Consider the following 17,761-nt stretch of genomic DNA (forward strand, 5'->3'; position numbering starts at 1 on the left):
GAGGCATAGGATCTAGAACCGTTACATTGTCACTCTAATTCTTTCATGAAATCAGCATTATCAACAAAAGCCTACATAATTAATACACAAGTCAAACTTTAAAATACAATAAGATGGTATCATTCTATGCCAAAGTCTCGGGTATAAATGAAAGGAGAACTCAGATGATAGGTATAGAGAAAAAGCAGTAGTGGTAAATAGTATTTTGAGTTACGTTAGGTGTACATATCTTGCATCGCAAGTCATCCGACTCACCCCGTTCAACCGTGGATAGTGTGAGTCGGCATGGTGTTTAAAATAAAATATATTTGCCTAGTATTTCTCACGTTATTTCACATATGATTCATTCCTCTCTAATTACATATCATACACAAACCACCCATGAATTCATCAACATAGTTGACCTGGTTGAAGTCTTAGAAGAAGCACATAATAAATCCCATACAATCAAATAGATGGAAAGGTTATGCATACCAATTTCCAACCATCAGGGTCCAAGCAAACTGCTATCTTGGTGTTGATACCTGGCAGCGGCCCAGGTTCATGGATAATCTTGCCTCCACACAGTTTGATTGCTTCTGCACTCTTATACACATCATTTGTGCCTATTGCAATCTGTGTAAACACATAAATGAGTTACATTCTAATAGTAAGATATAGAAAATAGACACGGAGAACAACACAAAAATCAATAAAACCACTTTCGAAAATGGAAAATAAATAGTATCTACCTATCCATAGCCATTTCCTTTGTCATAATTAGTGATTCCGTAGATATATGTAAGTTCTAGAACAGTATTCTTATCTTCATGACCATACCCCATTGTGGCAACTGTATTCTGTAAACCAATCAGAATCAATGACAATTGATAGCTAAAAATCAATAAAATCATGTTTTTTGTTTTTACTTTTTTCTTCGCAAAAGCTAATAAGCAAAGGTTACTGAAAATGAAAACAGAAACCAAACAAGCCAACTTGCACATGATATTAATAATTTCCACCTGCATAAGTTTACCTTGTGCTCAGGATTGTCTTTCCTACGCAGAAGTTGCATGCCAATAGCCTTTTGAAATCCATAAAAACAAGGAAAAATATTAATACATGAAAGAAAGATGGAATTCACTTCATGAAAGAACCTTTCACATTTTCATCCTAACAGGAGTAGAAAACACTCACTTTCTGATAGAAGATTATGGCACGGTCAAGATCGCCTACACGAAGTGACACTTAGCATAGGGGTTCGGAAGTAAGTCCTCTTTCCAAGAGCTCAAATTCATAACCATCAGGATCTTGGATGAAAGAAGTTACTGTGCTGCCACCTTTGACAGGCCCTGGTTCCTTGATAACCTTTCCACCTTTTGCTTTTATCAGATCAACTGCCTTGGCAGCCTAGAAATTGGAGTAAGGACAATAATCATCATAATTTAAGTCAGAAATTTGACAGAGACATGCATCATACATGAAAATTGAGCATTAATAAAAGGAAATATACCAAAAACCACTTTTAAAAAGACCATTTAGTTTTTAACTTCCTGTGAGAATTTCATAGTTTGAAGATAACAACACACATTGATTAATTGGCTGGTGATGTTAGATAAGCTGGTAACTAATGTTCATGAAAAATATAAATTGGTTCTTAATGCACCAATGTGTTCAATTGGAGACTCTATTTGAGTTTTAAGTTGTTGTTGCTTAATTCTACAAAATCAACAATCATGCTTTGTTTTCTAATTGTTCTATAATAGGAGCTTACATCTTCAACTACAACACCCAAATGACCAAACCCATTTCCAATTTCATACTTGTCCACTCCATAATCTGCAATGATCAAGAAATACAAACAAGAAACATGAGAAGCACAAACTATTTTATGCTAAACAAAAGTTTGTATCTTGCACATCTAAACTCACTATAGGTAAGCTCAACTGTAAAATTGGAATCTTCAGGGCCATATCCAAGAAAAGGATTTGTGTATCTTTCTTCAGGTATATCACGTTTTCTCAACAGCTTCATGCCAAGGCACTTAGTGTAAAACCTAAATATATATACACATTCCGAAAATGTAATCAAGATTCAAGAATATAGTATAATAATTGCATTAATTTAGGGCGATTGAAGCATCATAGGTAGCATACTTTATAGTCTTATCCAAGTCCCCAACACAGTACACAACATGTAAGAATCTTCTATTGTCATTTTTGACCCATTCAAACAAGTTTTGCTCTGGTTGAATTAGATTCTCTGCTGTATTAGCCTTTGCTACTCTAAACAATTCTGAACCTTTTACACCAAATAACAGAGATTGGGACTGTGGAATAGCTGAACAAATTGCCATAAAAATTCTGTTAATATAAACAGAGTGATAATATAATTAATTAACTCTAAGTATCAAATGGATAATAATAAAGCTGATGTGAATGGAGGTTAATTACCAAAAGGACCAGAAAGAAGGTGAAAGAGAGCTAGTCTTCTAGAAGGGTTAGGGTTGTAAGAGGAAATGCATATAGTGATAGAAGGGAAACTGAAAGAACAAGTTGTTGATAACATTATGGATGAGGTCATGGCCATTGCCATTGCCATTTGGCAATGCTGCAAATTGCTAATGATGCTGGTTGCCTTGTTCTCTTCTTCTCAACTACTTAAACCAAACAGCTTTATCCACCATGCATCATGCATGGACAGTAATTATTATTAACGGGCTTTTATTAGATTGGGCTTTAGCCCATTGTAACTACAGCGTTTCGTAGAGTTTGGGCTTTTATTTACATCATTGAGTCTGCTCGTTTTAATTTTCTTTCATTAATTCATTCGGCAAAACTTTTGTATAAAAATTCAGTCTTAAATTTCCAAATTGCGCATATTTATTATTTACCATCGTGATTTTGTTAGTATACAATACGTGTTGAATCTCAAGAAGGAAGAAAAACATATTGACAAATTGAACCACTAGTTTTGTTAGTATTCGATGATTATTTTAACTTTTAGAAAAAAAAAGGGTATCGTTGGCATGAATTTTGAGTTGTAAAATGCATGCTCCTACAATCTATATACAAAACAAAACCACATGGTAAAATACAATGATGTGGTTCTTTTTAGAATAACAAAAGAAGTTTATGCAAGAATTGGCCTAGTTTATTACCATTGCAACTTGGGGGTAGATGGGGGAAGAAGGTTGAAGATACAGACTAAAAACAAGGATTGAAGATGTATAATTTTTAAGGTAAAGTATATTTTTTTGTTCTTGAAATTTGTTAAAAATTTTAAAAATATTCTTAAGTTTTAATTTGTTTCAATTTTATCTTTAATTTTTTCGATTTGCATCAATTTTATCCTTATTCTCAAATTTTCTGATCAAACTATGGTCAACACTATTTTTTTTCAATTTTACCCTTCAAAATCTATTTACTTTCATCATTTCAAAAATATTATTTTCTCTCTCTTCCAAATACCCCATCACCAAACCCCTTACCACTACCGCCACTATTATCATCATATCTTCCCCTTAATCTTATTTCTAAACAGAATAAAGAAAAGAAATCGAAAAATCTCAATAAACTGATTCAAAAAAATAAAAATGGTAGAAGATTATAACCTTTATAATCAAGAACAACAACAACAACAACAACCCACCAAGTTGCTCCAATTCAGAGACTCACTTCAACCCGAGTTAATGCAGTTCTTTGTACTTTGCAGCTCAAAAACTCTCGTGAGAAAATTAAAGACAAGCTTAACAATTTGAATGGACAAAGAATCGCACAACAACGAAGTGGGGACCGAACCTAAAAAGTTATTTGTTGAAAGGGACAGAACCTAAAGTCTCGGCATCGTCCCTATTTGTTGAAGGGAATAACCCTCCGATGGAATTCTTCTCGGCGTTGACGTGAACGTGGTTGATGGTGACCGGAATCCAAGGGTTTTCTAGGGTTATCTAGGGTTTTCTAGGGTTTTCCTAAGGTTATCTAGGGTTTGCTAGGTTTTTTCTAGGGTTTTCTAGGGTTTTTTAGGATTTTTTGGGTTTCTAGGATTTTTTTTTATAGTTTTTAGGATTTTTAGGGTTTTTCTAGGGTTTTATAGATTTTTCTAGGGTTTTCTAGGATTTTTCTATTATTTTCTAGCATTTTTTAGTGTTTTTCTAGGATTTTCTAGGGTTTTTCTAAAGTTTTCTAGGATTATCTAGGGTTTTCTAGGGTTTTTATGGTTTTCTAGGATTTTTCAGGATTTTTTAGAAATTTCTAGGATTTTTAGGGTTTTCTAGGGTTTTCTAGGGTTATCTAAGATTTTCTAGGGTTTTTTTAGAGTTTTCTAGGATTTTCTAGGTTTTTCTTGGGTTATCTAGGATTTTCTAGAGGTTTTAGGGTTTTCTAGGATTTTTAGGATTTTCTATAGTTTTTTAGGGTATATTAGGGTTTTCTAGAGTTTTTTAGGGTTTTCTAGGATTTTCAAGGATTTTCTAGGGTTTTCTAGGGTTATCTAGGGTTTTCTAGGATTTTCTAAGATTTTTTAAGGATTTTCTAAGGTTTTTCCAGGGTTTTTTAAGATTTTTTAGGTTTTTTCTAAGATTTTCTAAGATTATCTAGGATTTTCTAGGTTTTTTAGGATTTTCTAGGAGTTTTTCTAGGGTTTTTTAGGATTTTCTTGGGTTTTCTAAGGTTTTCTAAGATTTTTTAGTGTTTTCTAGGATTTTCTAAGATTTTTTAGGCTTTTTTAGGATTATCTATGGTTTTTCTACGGATTTTTAGGTTTTTCTAAGATTTTCTAGGGTTTTCTAGGGTTTTTTAGGATTCTCTAGGATTTTCTTGGTTTTTCTTGGATTTTCTAGGGTTATCTAGGGTTTTCTAGAGTTTTTCTAGGCTTTTCTAGGTTTATCAAAGATTTTCTAGGGTTTTCTAGGATTTTTTTAAGGTTTTATAAGATTTTCCTAGAGTTTTCTAGGATTTTCTAGGGTTATTTAGGGTTTTCTAGAGTTTTCTAAAATTTTCTAGGGCTTTCTAGGTTTTTTCTAGGGATTTCAAGGTTTTTCTAGGGTTTTCTAGGATTTTTAAGATTTTCTAGGATTTTCTAGTTTTTTCTAGGATTTTTCTAATCTTTTTCAAGATTTTTTTAGGGTTTTCTTGGGTTTTTCTAGGTTTTTTTTAGGGTTTTCTAGGACTTTTAGGGTTTATTCGGATTTCTTAAGATTTTTCTAAGATTTTTAGTGTTTTCTAGGATTTTTAGGATTTTCTAGGTTATCTAAGGTTTTCTAGGGTTATTTAGGGTTTTCTAGGTTTTTCTAGGATTTTCTAGGTTTATCTAGGATTTTTTAGAGTTTTTTAGGATTTTCTAGGGTTTTCTAGGGTTCTCTAGGTTTTTTCTAGGATTTTCTAGGAGTTTTAGGGTTTTCTAGGAATTTCTATCATTTTTAGGGTTTTTCTATTTTTTCTCGGGTTTTCTAGGATTTTTCTAGTATTTTCTAGCATTTTTTAGGGTTTTTCTAAAGTTATCTAGGGTTTTCTATGGTTTTTTAGGATTTTCTAGGGTTTTTAGGAATTTTTAGGGGCTTTTAGAGTTTTCTAGGGTTTTTAGGATTTTCTTAGGTTTTTCTAGGGTTATCTAAGGTTTTCTAGGGTTTTTAGGATTTTCTAAGATTTTTTAGGATTTAGTAGTTTTTTCTAGAGTTTTCAAGGGTTATCTAAGATTTTCTAGGAGTTTTAGCGTTTTCTAGGGTTTTTTTAGGATTTTATAGGTTTTTCTAGGGTTTTCTAGGGCTTTTCTTGGGTTTTCTAGGGTTATCTACGATTTTCTAGGGTTTTCTAGAGTTTTTTAGTGTTTTAGGTTTTTCTTAGGGTTTTTAGTGTTTTTTTAGGATTTTCTAGAGTTTCCTAGGGTTTCCTAGGGTTTTTTAGGATTTTCTAGGATCTTCTAGAGTTTTCTAGGGTTTTTAGGATTTTCTAGGATTTTTTTAGGATTTTCTAGGGTTTTTCTAGGGTTTTTTAGGGTTTTTCTAGAGTTTTCTAGTGTTATCTAGGGTTTTCTAGGATTTTTTAGAGTTTCTAGAATTTTTTAGAGTTTTTATTAGATTTTCTAGGGTTATCTAGGATTTTCTAGGGTGTTTTAGAGTTTTCTGGTATTTTCTCGGGTTTGTTTGGGTACTTTTGTTTCTTTAGGGTTTTCTAGTGTTTTTAGGATTTTCTAAGATTTTTAGGATTTTCTAGGGTTTTTAGTATTTTCTATGGCTTTTTGGGTTTTCTAGTGTTCTTTAGTGTATTTTAGGCTTTTCTATGGTTTTTCTAGGGTTTTTTAGTGTTATCTAGGGTTTTCAAGGATTTTCTTGGGTTATCTAGGATTTTTTAGGGTTTTTCTAGGATTTTCTAAGGTTTTCAAGGTTTTTCTAGGGTTTTCCATAGTTTTCTAGGATTTTTTAGGAGTTTTTTTTATGGTTTTTAGGATTTTTTTTAGAGTTTTTCTAGGGTTTTCTAGATTTTTCTAGGATTTTCTAGGGTTTTTCTATTCTTGTCTAGGATTTTTCTAGAGTTTTCTAGGGTTTGCTAGGATTTTCTAAAGTTTTCTAGGGTTATCTAGAGTTTTCTAAGGTTTTGTAGGATTTTTCTAGGATTTTTTTAGGGTTTTCTAGGATTTTCTAGGGTTTTTCAAGAGTTTTCTAGGATTATCTAGGGTTTTCTAGGGTTTTTAGGATTTTTTTTGGATTTTCTAGGGTTATCTAGGATTTTCTAGGGTTTTCTAAGGTTTTCTAGGGTTTTTTAGGGTACTTAGAGTTTTTTAGGGTTTTCTCGAATTTTCTACGATTTTTAGAATTTTCTATAGGTTTTTAGGATTTTCTTAGGGTTTTCTAGGGTTTTCTTGGTTTATCTAGGGTTTTTTGGAGTTTTCTAAAGTTTTCTAGGGTTTTCTAGGATTTTAGGATTTTCTAGGGTTTTTTTTATGGTTTTTAGAATTTTTTTAGGGGTTTTCTAGGATTTTCTAGATTTTTCTAGGTTTTTTCTATTGTTTTCTAGGGTTTTTCTAGGGTTTTCTAGTATTTTTCTAAAGTTTTCTAGGGTTATGTAGGGTTTTCTAGGATTTTTCATGATTTTTTAGGGTTTTTTAGAGTTTTCTAAAATTTTTTTAGGATTTTCTAGGGTATTTCTAGAGTTTTGCACTAAGTGAGAGGTCCTTGGTTTAATACCCACCTATAACATATTTTTATAAAATATACATATATAGGATGTAAGTTAGTCACACTCAATCTCTCCTCCTCTAATTTCTCATATTTTGACATAGTTTATTATTAAAATATTTAAACTATTTTAAATTATTCCAATTTAGTCTCTTAAATTTTATTGTTTAAATTTTAAATATTTGACTTTTAATCATAATTTTAGTTTTATCTTTAAATATAAAGAAATATTGTTAAACTAATAAACTATTAACAAAAATAAAAAATCTAAAAATTTCAAATTAATACATGAGTGACAAACCCCCCAAAAAATACCCCAACAACTAGACATCCCATTTTCTCTTTGCTTATCCAACAATACCCACTACTTTCAAATCCCCATTCTTCTTCTTCCACAGTCCTTGAGTCTCTCGCTCTGTCATAAACCAGAACGGCAGCCACTTCTTTCTCCAGCATCCCTCCAATTTCTTCATTGTACACCGTTGTTGTTACTGTTGACGCTGCAACCTTTGAGCTCGATGCCGATCTGCTCTCCTCTCCTCTCTCCGCTGCTGTTGTGCTCTCTACTCTGTACTCTCTCTCTAACCTTTTGCTTTCTCTACGCGCACCGCCGCTGTTTTATCCATTAGCAGCCTCCGCCGCCGCCTGCAAACTGTGCTGCCAGCACTACAACGAACGTCTCCTTCCTTCAAAAAATTAGGTATGTGTTCTCCTTCTTCATCTTCTATTTGTTGTCATTTCTCATTTTGGAACCTAAATTTATGTCTCTTGTTTTATTTTATCTAAATATTTTTTTTCTCTTCCTCTGTGAATTGAATTTATTTATTTTTAAACTATTGTATTTTGTATGATTGTTTTGTGTCATTTTCTGGAATGATAGAACTTTGGCACTAGAATTTGCTTAATGGAATGGACATTGATGGCGTGTTTCTTCTTCTACTTTTCTGTGCATCTCTTGATTTTTGATTTAATTGATTATTGAATATTGATGACTTGATCAGTTAAGAATATGGATTAGTTCAATTTTTAAATTTCTTTGTTCATCTATCTTTTTTATTAGATTAGTTCTGGGTTGCCTCGTTATGAGATGAAAATACAGTGCGATTAAACTTTATTCAATTCAGTGAGAGCTTTTTAATATTTGTGATGTGTTCTTCCCAAATAGAGGCTTAATTTGCTTGTGTATGATTAAACCTTGCTGCTTTATAAAAGAATGAACTAGTTAACATTCTGGGGCCTTAATTTGCTTGTCATTTGAATTTAATTAAAGACAAATGGAAGAATGAAGGCCTTAGTTTGCTTCGGTTTTGCTTACCATTCAGGTTCACTAATCCATCTTCATTAAATACAATGTAATAAGTGTCTTGCATATGATTATTTACAATTCTCAATTTGTCTTTTATTCATGTAATGAGACTCTTTTATGGCTATGCAACTCGGGTTGAAGTGAGTCTCTGAATTGGAGCAACTTGGTGGGTTGTTGTTGTTGTTCTTGTTCTTGATTATAAAGGTTATAATCTTCTGCCATTTTTATTTTTTTGAATCAGTTTATTGAGATTTTTCGATTTCTTTTCTTTATTCTGTTTAGAAATAAGATTAAGGGGAAGATATGATGATAATAGTGGCGGTAGTGGTAAGGGGTTTGGTGATGGGGTATTTGGAAGAGAGAGAAAATAATATTTTGGAAATGATGAAAGTAAATAGATTTTGAAGGGTAAAATTGAAAAAAAAAATAGTGTTGACCATAGTTTGATCAGAAAATTTGAAAATAAGGATAAAATTGATGCAAATCGAAAAAATTAAAGATAAAATTGAAACAAATTAAAACTTAAGAATATTTTTAAAATTTTTAACAAATTTCAAGAATAAAAAATATACTTTACCTTAAAAATTATACATCTTCAATCCTTGTTTTTAGTCTGTATCTTCAACCTTCTTCCCCCATCTACCCCCAAGTTGCAATGGTAATAAACTAGGCCAATTCTTGCATAAACTTCTTTTGTTATTCTAAAAAGAACCACATCATTATATTTTACCATGTGGTTTTGTTTTGTACATAGATTGTAGGAGCATGCATTTTACAACTCAAAATTCATGCCAACGATACCCTTTTTTTTTTCTAAAAGTTAAAATAATCATCAAATACTAACAAAACTAGTGGTTCAATTTGTCAATATGTTTTTCTTCCTTCTTGAGATTCAACACGTATTGTATACTAACAAAATCACGATGGTAAATAATAAATATGCGTAATTTGGAAATTTAAGACTGAATTTTTATACAAAGGTTTTGTCGAATGAATTGATGAAAGAAAATTAAAACGAGCAGACTCAATGATAAATAAAAGCCCAAACTCTACGAAACGATGTAGTTACAATGGGCTAAAGCCCAATCTAATAAAAGCCCGTTAACAATAATTACTGTCCATGCATGATGAATGGTGGATAGAGCTGTTTGGTTTAGGTAGTCGAGAAGAAGAGAACAAGGCAACCAGCATCATTAGCAATTTGCAGCATTGCCAAATGGCAATGGTAATGGCCATGACCTCATCCTTAATGTTATCAACAACTTGTTCTTTCAGTTTCCCTTCTATCACTATATGCATTTCCTCTTACAACCCTAACCCTTCTAGAAGACTTGCTCTCTTTCACCTTCTTTCTGGTCCTTTCTGTAATTAACCTCCATTCACATCAGCTTTATTATTATCCATTTGATACTTAGAGTTAATTAATTATATTATCACTCTGTTTACATTAACAGAATTGTTATGGCAATTTGTTCAGCTATTCCACAGTCCCAATCTCTGTTATTTGGTGTAAAAGGTTCAGAATTATTTAGAGTAGCAGAGGCTAATGTAGCAAAGAATCTAATTCAACCAGAGCAAAACTTGTTTGAATGGGTCAAAAATGACAATAGAAGATTCTTACATGTTGTGTACCGTGTTGGGGACTTGGATAAGACTACAAAAAATGCTACCTATGATGCTTCAATTGCCCTAAATTAATGCAATTATTATACTATATTCTTGAATCTTGATTACATTTTTGGAATGTGTATATATATTTAGGTTTTACACTGAGTGCCTTGGCATGAAGCTGTTGAGAAAACGTGATATACCTGAAGAAAGATACACAAATCCTTTTCTTGGATATGGCCCTGAAGATTCCAATTTTACAGTTGAACTTACCTACAGTGAGTTTAGATGTGCAAGATACAAACTTTTGTTTAGCATAAAATAGTTTGTGCTTCTCATGTTTCTTGTTTGTATTTCTTGATCATTGCAGATTATGGAGTGGACAAGTATGACATTGGAAATGGGTTTGGTCATTTGGGTGTTGTAGTTGAAGATGTAAGCTCCTATTATAGAACAATTAGAAAACAAAGCATGATTGTTGATATTGTAGAATTATGCAACAACAACTTAAAACTCAAATAGGTCTCCAATTGAACACATTGGTGCATTAAGAACCAATTTATATTTTTCATGAACATTAGTTACTAGCTTATCTAACATCACCAGCCAATTAATCAATGTGTGTTGTTATCTTCAAACTATGAAATTCTCACAGGAAGTTAAAAACTAAATGGTCTTTTTAAGAGTGGTTTTTGGTATATTTCCTTTTATTGATGCTCAATTTTCATGTATGCTGCATGTCTCTGTCAAATTTCTGACTTAAATTATGATGATTATTGTCCTTACTCCAATTTCTAGGCTGCCAAGGCAGTTGATCTGATAAAAGCAAAAGGTGGAAAGGTTATCAAGGAACCAGGGCCTGTCAAAGGTGGCAGCACAGTAACTTCTTGCATCCAAGATCCTGATGGTTATGAATTTGAGCTCTTGGAAAAAGGACTTACTTCCGAACCCCTATGCTAAGTGTCACTTCGTGTAGGCGATCTTGACCGTGCCATAATCTTCTATCAGAAAGTGAGTGTTTTCTACTCCTGTTAGGATGAAAATGTGAAAGGTTCTTTCATGAAGTGAATTCCATCTTTCTTTCATGTATTAATATTTTTCCTTGTTTTTATGGATTTCAAAAGGCTATTGGCATGCAACTTCTGCGTAGGAAAGACAATCCTGAGCACAAGGTAAACTTATGCAGGTGGAAATTATTAATATCATGTGCAAGTTGGCTTGTTTGGTTTCTGTTTTCATTTTCAGTAATCTTTGCTTATTAGATTTTGTGAAGAAAAAAAGTAAAAACCAAAAACATGATTTTATTGATTTTTAGCTATCAATTGTCATTGATTCTGATTGGTTTACAGAATACAGTTGCCACAATGGGGTATGGTCCTGAAGATAAGAACACTGTTCTAGAACTTACATATATCTACGGAATCACTAATTATGACAAAGGAAATGGCTATGGACAGGTAGATACTATTTATTTTCCATTTTGAAAGTGGTTTTATTGATTTTTGTGTTGTTCTCCGTGTCTATTTTCTATATCTTACTGTTAGAATGTAACTCATTTATGTGTTGCACAGATTGAAATAGGCACAAATGATGTGTATAAGAGTGCAGAAGCAATCAAACTGTGTGGAGGCAAGATTATCCGTGAACCTGGGCCGCTGCCAGGTATCAACACCAAGATAGCAGTTTGCTTGGACCCTGATGGTTGGAAATTGGTATGCATAACCTTTCCATCTATTTGATTGTATGGGATTTATTATGTGCTTCTTCTAAGACTTCAACCAGGTCAACTATGTTGATGAATTCATGGGTGGTTTGTGTATGATATGTAATTAGAGAGGAATGAATCATATGTGAAATAACGTGAGAAATACTAGGCAAATATATTTTATTTTAAACACCATGCCGACTCACACTATCCACGGTTGAACGGGGTGAGTCAGATGACTTGCGATGCAAGATATGTACACCTAACATAACTCAAAATACTATTTACCACTACTGCTTTTTCTCTATACCTATCATCTGAGTTCTCCTTTCATTTTTACCCGAGACTTTGGCATAGAATGATACCATCTTATTGTATTTTAAAGTTTGACTTGTGTATTAATTATGTAGGCTTTTGTTGATAATGCTGATTTCCTTAAGGAATTAGAGTGACAATGTAACGGTTCTAGATCCTATGCCTCTTCATTGAAATCATTGTACTCTATCAATGTCCTTGGCGAAATCTTACAGTTATTCTATCAAATGTACATCTTTATAAGCATCTCACAAAGTAAAAGTAAAAGAGAAGTAGAAAAAGCAACCCCATATCAGCCATTTTAATTTTTTCTTATTTTCTGTTTATATTTATGCCGCTTTGGCATGGCAATTCAACATATACTGAATCCCATCAAGCCAGAACTGTTTATCTCTTTTACTCTCACATTCAAACTCTATTATCCTTTCTGCAGTTTTAATTCCGAAATATGCCCTCTTTTCTATTTAGTCTTCCTTCTCTCTTCCCGGCCAAGCTTGGACATCACTGCAGACTCCGGTGACTATACCTGCGATTTTATAGGCCATACCTTAAAGCATTGGTTTTCAGATTGTGGAAAAGAATAGTTATGAATGAAACTTTGAGCTTACATTTCTTCTTTTTGGTGAATGTTCCTGCCATGTGCTTGCTCTTCATTTTTGCTATAACCTGTTGTAATTTTGTTAGAATATTCCATGTAACTATTTAATTGGAGATATCAACAAAATCAGTGGTTATGATTATCTTCTATGCCTATTATTTGTTGATGGATTTTTGAGTGTGTTCTAGCAATTACCTGTAAATTTGAATTCATATTGAAAGATACTTGCTTCAAGTGAAGATCTCCTGCATTTGACATTCAGAAAGAAAGGGATACTTTGTGTTATAAATATAAACTTCTATGTGCATTTGCCATTTGTTTTAATTTACTTCAATTGCTATAAATATTTTGAGGATACCTTTTCTTGTACGCTTTAGAAGCTCCCCTCCTTCGAAAACAGAGTCCAGTGCCAGCAAGATGTTTGCTTCTCTTCCTTCCTCGCATTTTTCATCGACTAGAGGGATTTTTAGGGTTTTTCCAGGATTTTCTAGATTTTTCTAAGGTTTTCTAGGATTTTTCTATTATTTTCTAGGGTTTTCAAGTGTTTTTCCAAAATTTTCTAGGGTTATCTAAGGTTTTCTAGGGTTTTCTAGGATTTTTCTAATGTTTTTTAGGATTTTTAGGATTTTCTAGGATTTTCCAGGATTATCTAGGGTTTTCTAGGATTTTTTAGGATTTTTCTTGGATTTTCTAGGGTTTTCTAGGGTTTGTTAGGTACTTAGGTTTTTTTAGAGTTTTCTAGGGTTTTTTTAAAGTTTTCTAGGGTTATCTAGGGTTTTCTAGGATTTTTTAAAGTTTTCTAGGATTTTCCAAGATTTTTTAGGGGTTTTTAGGGTTTTCTAGGAGTTTTTAGGATTTTCTAGGGTATTTTTTAGGGTTTTGCTCTAAGTGAGAGATCCTTGGTTTAATACCCACCTATAACATATCTTTATAACATATACATATATAGGATGTAAGTTAGTCACACTCAATTTCCAATCCTCTAATTTGTCATATTTTGACATAGTTTATTCGTAAGGTATTCAAACTATTTTAATTTATTCCAATTTAGCCTCTTAAATTTTATTGTTTAAATTTGAAATATTTGATTTTTAATCATAATTTTAATTTGATCTTTAAATATAAAGAAATATTGTTAAACTAATAAACTATTAACAAAAATGAAAAATCTAAAGATTTCAAATTAATACATGAGTGACAAACTCCCCAAAAAATACCTCAACGACTATGACATCCCATTTTCTCTTTGCTTACCCAACAATACCCACTACTTTCAAATCTCCAATATTCTTCTTCCACAGCCCCTCAGTCTCCCACCCTGTCATAGACCAGAACGGCAGCCACTTCTTTCTCCAGCATCCCTCTGATCTCTTCATTGTACACCATTACTATTGCTGTTGAGGCTGCAACCTTTGAGCTCGATGCCGATCTGCTCACTTCTCATCTCTTCGCTGTTGCTGTGCTCTCTACTCTGTATTCCCTCTCCAACCTTTTGCTTTCTCTACGCACACTGCCGCTATTCTATCCACTAGCAGCCTCCGCCGCCTCCTGCAAACTCTGCTGCCAGCATTGCAACAAATGTCTCCTTACTTCAGAAAATTAGGTATGCGTTCTCCTTCTTTATCTTCTATTTGTTTTCATTTCTCAATTTGGAACCTAAATTTGTGTCTCTTGTTTGATTTTATCTAAATATTTTTTTCCTCTTCCTCTTTGAATTGAATTTATTTATTTTTAAACTATGGTATTGTGTATGATTGTTTTGTGTCATTTTCTCGAATGATAGAGCTTTGGCACTAGAATTTGCTTAACGAAATGGACATTGATGACGTATTTTTTCTTCTACTTTTCTGTGCATCTCTTGATTTTTGATTAATTGATTATTGAATATTGATGACTTGATGAGTTAAGAATATGGATTAGTTCAATTTTTAAATTTCTTTGTTTATCTATCTTTTTTATTAGGATAGTTCTGAGTTGCCTCTATATGAGATAAAAATACAGTGTGATTAAACTTTATTCAATTTAGTGAGAGCTTTTTAATATGTGTGATGTTTTCTTTCCAAATAGAGGCTTAATTTGCTTGTGTATGATTAAACCTTGCTGCATTATAAAAGAATGAACTAGCTAACATTCTGGGGCCTTAATTTGCTTGTGATTTGAATTTAATTAAAGACAAATGGAAGAATGAAGGCCTTAGTTTGCTTCGATTTTGCTTACCATTTTGGTTCACTAATCCATCTTCATTAAATACAATGTAATAAGTGTCTTGCATATGATTGTTTTCAATTCTCAATTTATCTTTTATTCACGTAATGAGACTCTTTTATAGCTATGCAATTGATGACTGCTTGTTAGACCAACTATATTCCTGTCTTTTATTATTGTCTATGTTAATTTGTTAATTGAAATATATCAGATCACACATAATATTATTATCCATTGAAAAAAGTTGAGAAGTTGAAGAAAGAAGGAAGAAAGAAAAGTTGAGATATTCATTTATATAAAGGGAATCTAAAAACACATTGTGATGATTAAATTAAAAGATATCTCTATATATGTATCATGTTGCTAAATGCTACAAAGGGAATGGACATATAACGAAAGATGGAAGGAAAATAATGAAGGATGTTGTGAGAAAATATTGAGTGATTGCTTCAGAAGATGATAAAAAGCTATCCACCTGCTGTAATTTTTGGTCTATTAAGTAATAATGTTGATTAAAATACGATAGTGAAAACTTTTAATTAATGTTGGAGACCTGTACATGGATGTTGCAAATGATATTATGTAGGGTTTTTTAGAGTTTTCTAGGTTTTTCTATCGTTTTTTAGGATTTTTCTAGGATTTTCTAGGTTATCTAAGGTTTTCTAGGGTTTTTTATGGTTATATCTAGGGTTTTCTAGGTTTTTTTATCTAGGGTTTTCTAGGTTTTTTAGAATTTTCTAGGTTTTTTTTTCTTGGTTTTTATGGTTTTTTTTTTAGGTTTTTCTAGTGTTTTCTAGGTTTTTTAGGATTTCCTTAGGTTTTTGAGGAGTTTCAAGGATTTTCTAGGTTTTGTCTAGGTCTATCTAGGATTTTTAGGGTTTTCTATGATTTTTTTTAGTGTTTTTTAGATTTTTTTTTCTTTTTTTAGTTTTTTAGATTTTTAGGGTTTTCTAGATTTTTTCTTAGATTTTCTAGGTTTTTCTAGGTTTTTAGCTTTTTAGATTTTCTAGGATTTTTCTAGGGTTTTCTTGGGTTATCTAGGGTTTTCTAGGATTTTCTAGGGTTTTTTTGTATTTTCTAGGATTTCCTAGGAATTTTTTTAGAATTTTCTACAGTTTTTTTAGGGGTTTTTAGGTTTTTTGTGTTTTCTATGGTTATTTAGTGTTTTCTAAGGTTTTTCTTGGGTTTTCTAGGGTTATCTAGGGTTTTTTAGAATTTTCTAATGTTTTTTTTTGTTTTTTAGAGTTTTCAAGTGTTTTTTTAGGTTTTTTCTAGGGTTTTTCAGGATTTTCTAGGATTTTTAGGACATTCAAGGGTGTTTTTATGGTTTTTAGGATTTTTCAGGATTTTTCTAGGGTTTTATAAATTTTTCTAGAGTTTTCTAAAATTTTTCTATTGTTTTCTTGGATTTTCTAGGTTTTTCTAGGGTTTTTAGGGTTTCTATTATTTTCTAAGATTTTTTTAGGGTTTTCTAGGGTTATCAAAGATTTTCTAGTGTTATTTAGGGATTTCTAGGGATTTCTACAGTTTTCTAGGATTATTTAGGATCTTCTAGGATTTTCTATGGTTTTTCTACAGTTTTTTATGATCTTCTAGATTTTTCTATGGTTTTCTATGATTTTTCTAGAATTTTTTAGGCTTTTCTAGGATTTTTTAGGGTTATTTAGGATTTTCTAGGATCTTCTAGGGTTTTCTAAATTTTTTCTAGGATTCACTAGGATTTTCTATGGTTTTAAGGATTTTCTAGGGTTTTTTATGATTTTTCTAGGTTTTTATGGTTTTTTCTAGGATTTTTTTATGTTTTTAGGATTTTCTAGGGTTTTCAGGATTTTTAGGTTATTTAGGTTTTCTAGATTTTTCTAGGTTTTCAAGGTTTTCTAAGGTTTTCTAGGTTTTTTTAGGTTTTCTAAAATTTCTAAGATTTTTAGGTTTTTTAGGATTTTTTTATGTTTTTAGGATTTTTAGAGTTTTCTAGGATTTTCTAGATTTTTCTAAGGTTTTCTAAGATTTTTCTATTATTTTCTAGGGTTTTCTAAAGTTTTCTAGGGTTATCTAGGAATTTCTAGGGTTTTGTAGGGTTTTCTAGGTTTTTCTAGTGTTTTTTAGGATTTTCTAGGGTTTTTAGGTTTTTAAGATTTTCTAGATTTTTTAGGGTTTTCTAGGATTTTTCTAAAGTTTTCTAGGTTATCTAGAGTTTTCTAGGGTTTTTAGGTTTTCAGGATTTTTAGGGTTTTTAGGGTTTTTTAGAGTTTTTAGGATTTTTTAGGATTTTTAGGGTATTTTTTAGGGTTTTGCACTAAGTGAGAGATCTTGGTTTAATACCCACTATAACAATTTTTATAAATATATATATAGGATGTAAGTTAGTCACACTCAATTTCCAATCCTTAATTTGTCATATTTTGACATATTTATTCGTAAGGTATTCAAACTATTTTAATTATTCCAATTTAGCCTCTTAAATTTTATTGTTTAAATTTGAAATATTTGATTTTTAATCATAATTTTAATTTGATCTTTAAATATAAAAAATATTGTTAAACTAATAAACAATTAACAAAAATAAAAAATCTAAAGATTTCAAATTAATACATGAGTGACAAACCCCCAAAAAATACCCCAACGACTATGACATCCATTTTCTCTTTGCTTACCAACATACCCACTACTTTCAAATTCCAATATTCTTCTTCCACAGCCCCTCAGTCTCCCACCCTGTCATAGACCAGAACGGCAGCCACTTCTTTCTCCAGCATCCCTCTGATCTCTTCATTGTACACCGTTACTATTGTGTTGAGGCTGCAACCTTTGATCTCGATGCCGATCTGCTCACTTCTCCTCTCTTCGCTGCTGTGCTCTCTACTCTGTACT

General features: G+C 31.8%; 1 long non-coding RNA gene and 2 pseudogenes across 1 annotated transcript; 1 reads left to right on the plus strand and 2 right to left on the minus strand.

Annotated features, from left to right (window-relative positions):
• Positions 1-29: 29 nt before the first annotated feature.
• On the minus strand, positions 30-2,574 carry LOC112729029 (putative lactoylglutathione lyase; annotated as a pseudogene).
• A 7,005-nt stretch (positions 2,575-9,579) lies between these two features.
• On the plus strand, positions 9,580-12,224 carry LOC112729027 (putative lactoylglutathione lyase; annotated as a pseudogene).
• Positions 12,225-12,411: 187 nt separating this feature from the next.
• On the minus strand, positions 12,412-13,409 carry LOC112729026 (uncharacterized). The gene is made up of 4 exons (XR_011869078.1): positions 13,044-13,409; positions 12,881-12,930; positions 12,696-12,753; positions 12,412-12,613 (listed from the first exon to the last, which is right to left on the minus strand). It is a non-coding gene; the product is annotated as an uncharacterized lncRNA (long non-coding RNA).
• Positions 13,410-17,761: the final 4,352 nt, after the last annotated feature.

This window comes from Arachis hypogaea, chromosome 12 (assembly GCF_003086295.3).
Source record: "Arachis hypogaea cultivar Tifrunner chromosome 12, arahy.Tifrunner.gnm2.J5K5, whole genome shotgun sequence".
NCBI lineage: Eukaryota > Viridiplantae > Streptophyta > Magnoliopsida > Fabales > Fabaceae > Arachis > Arachis hypogaea.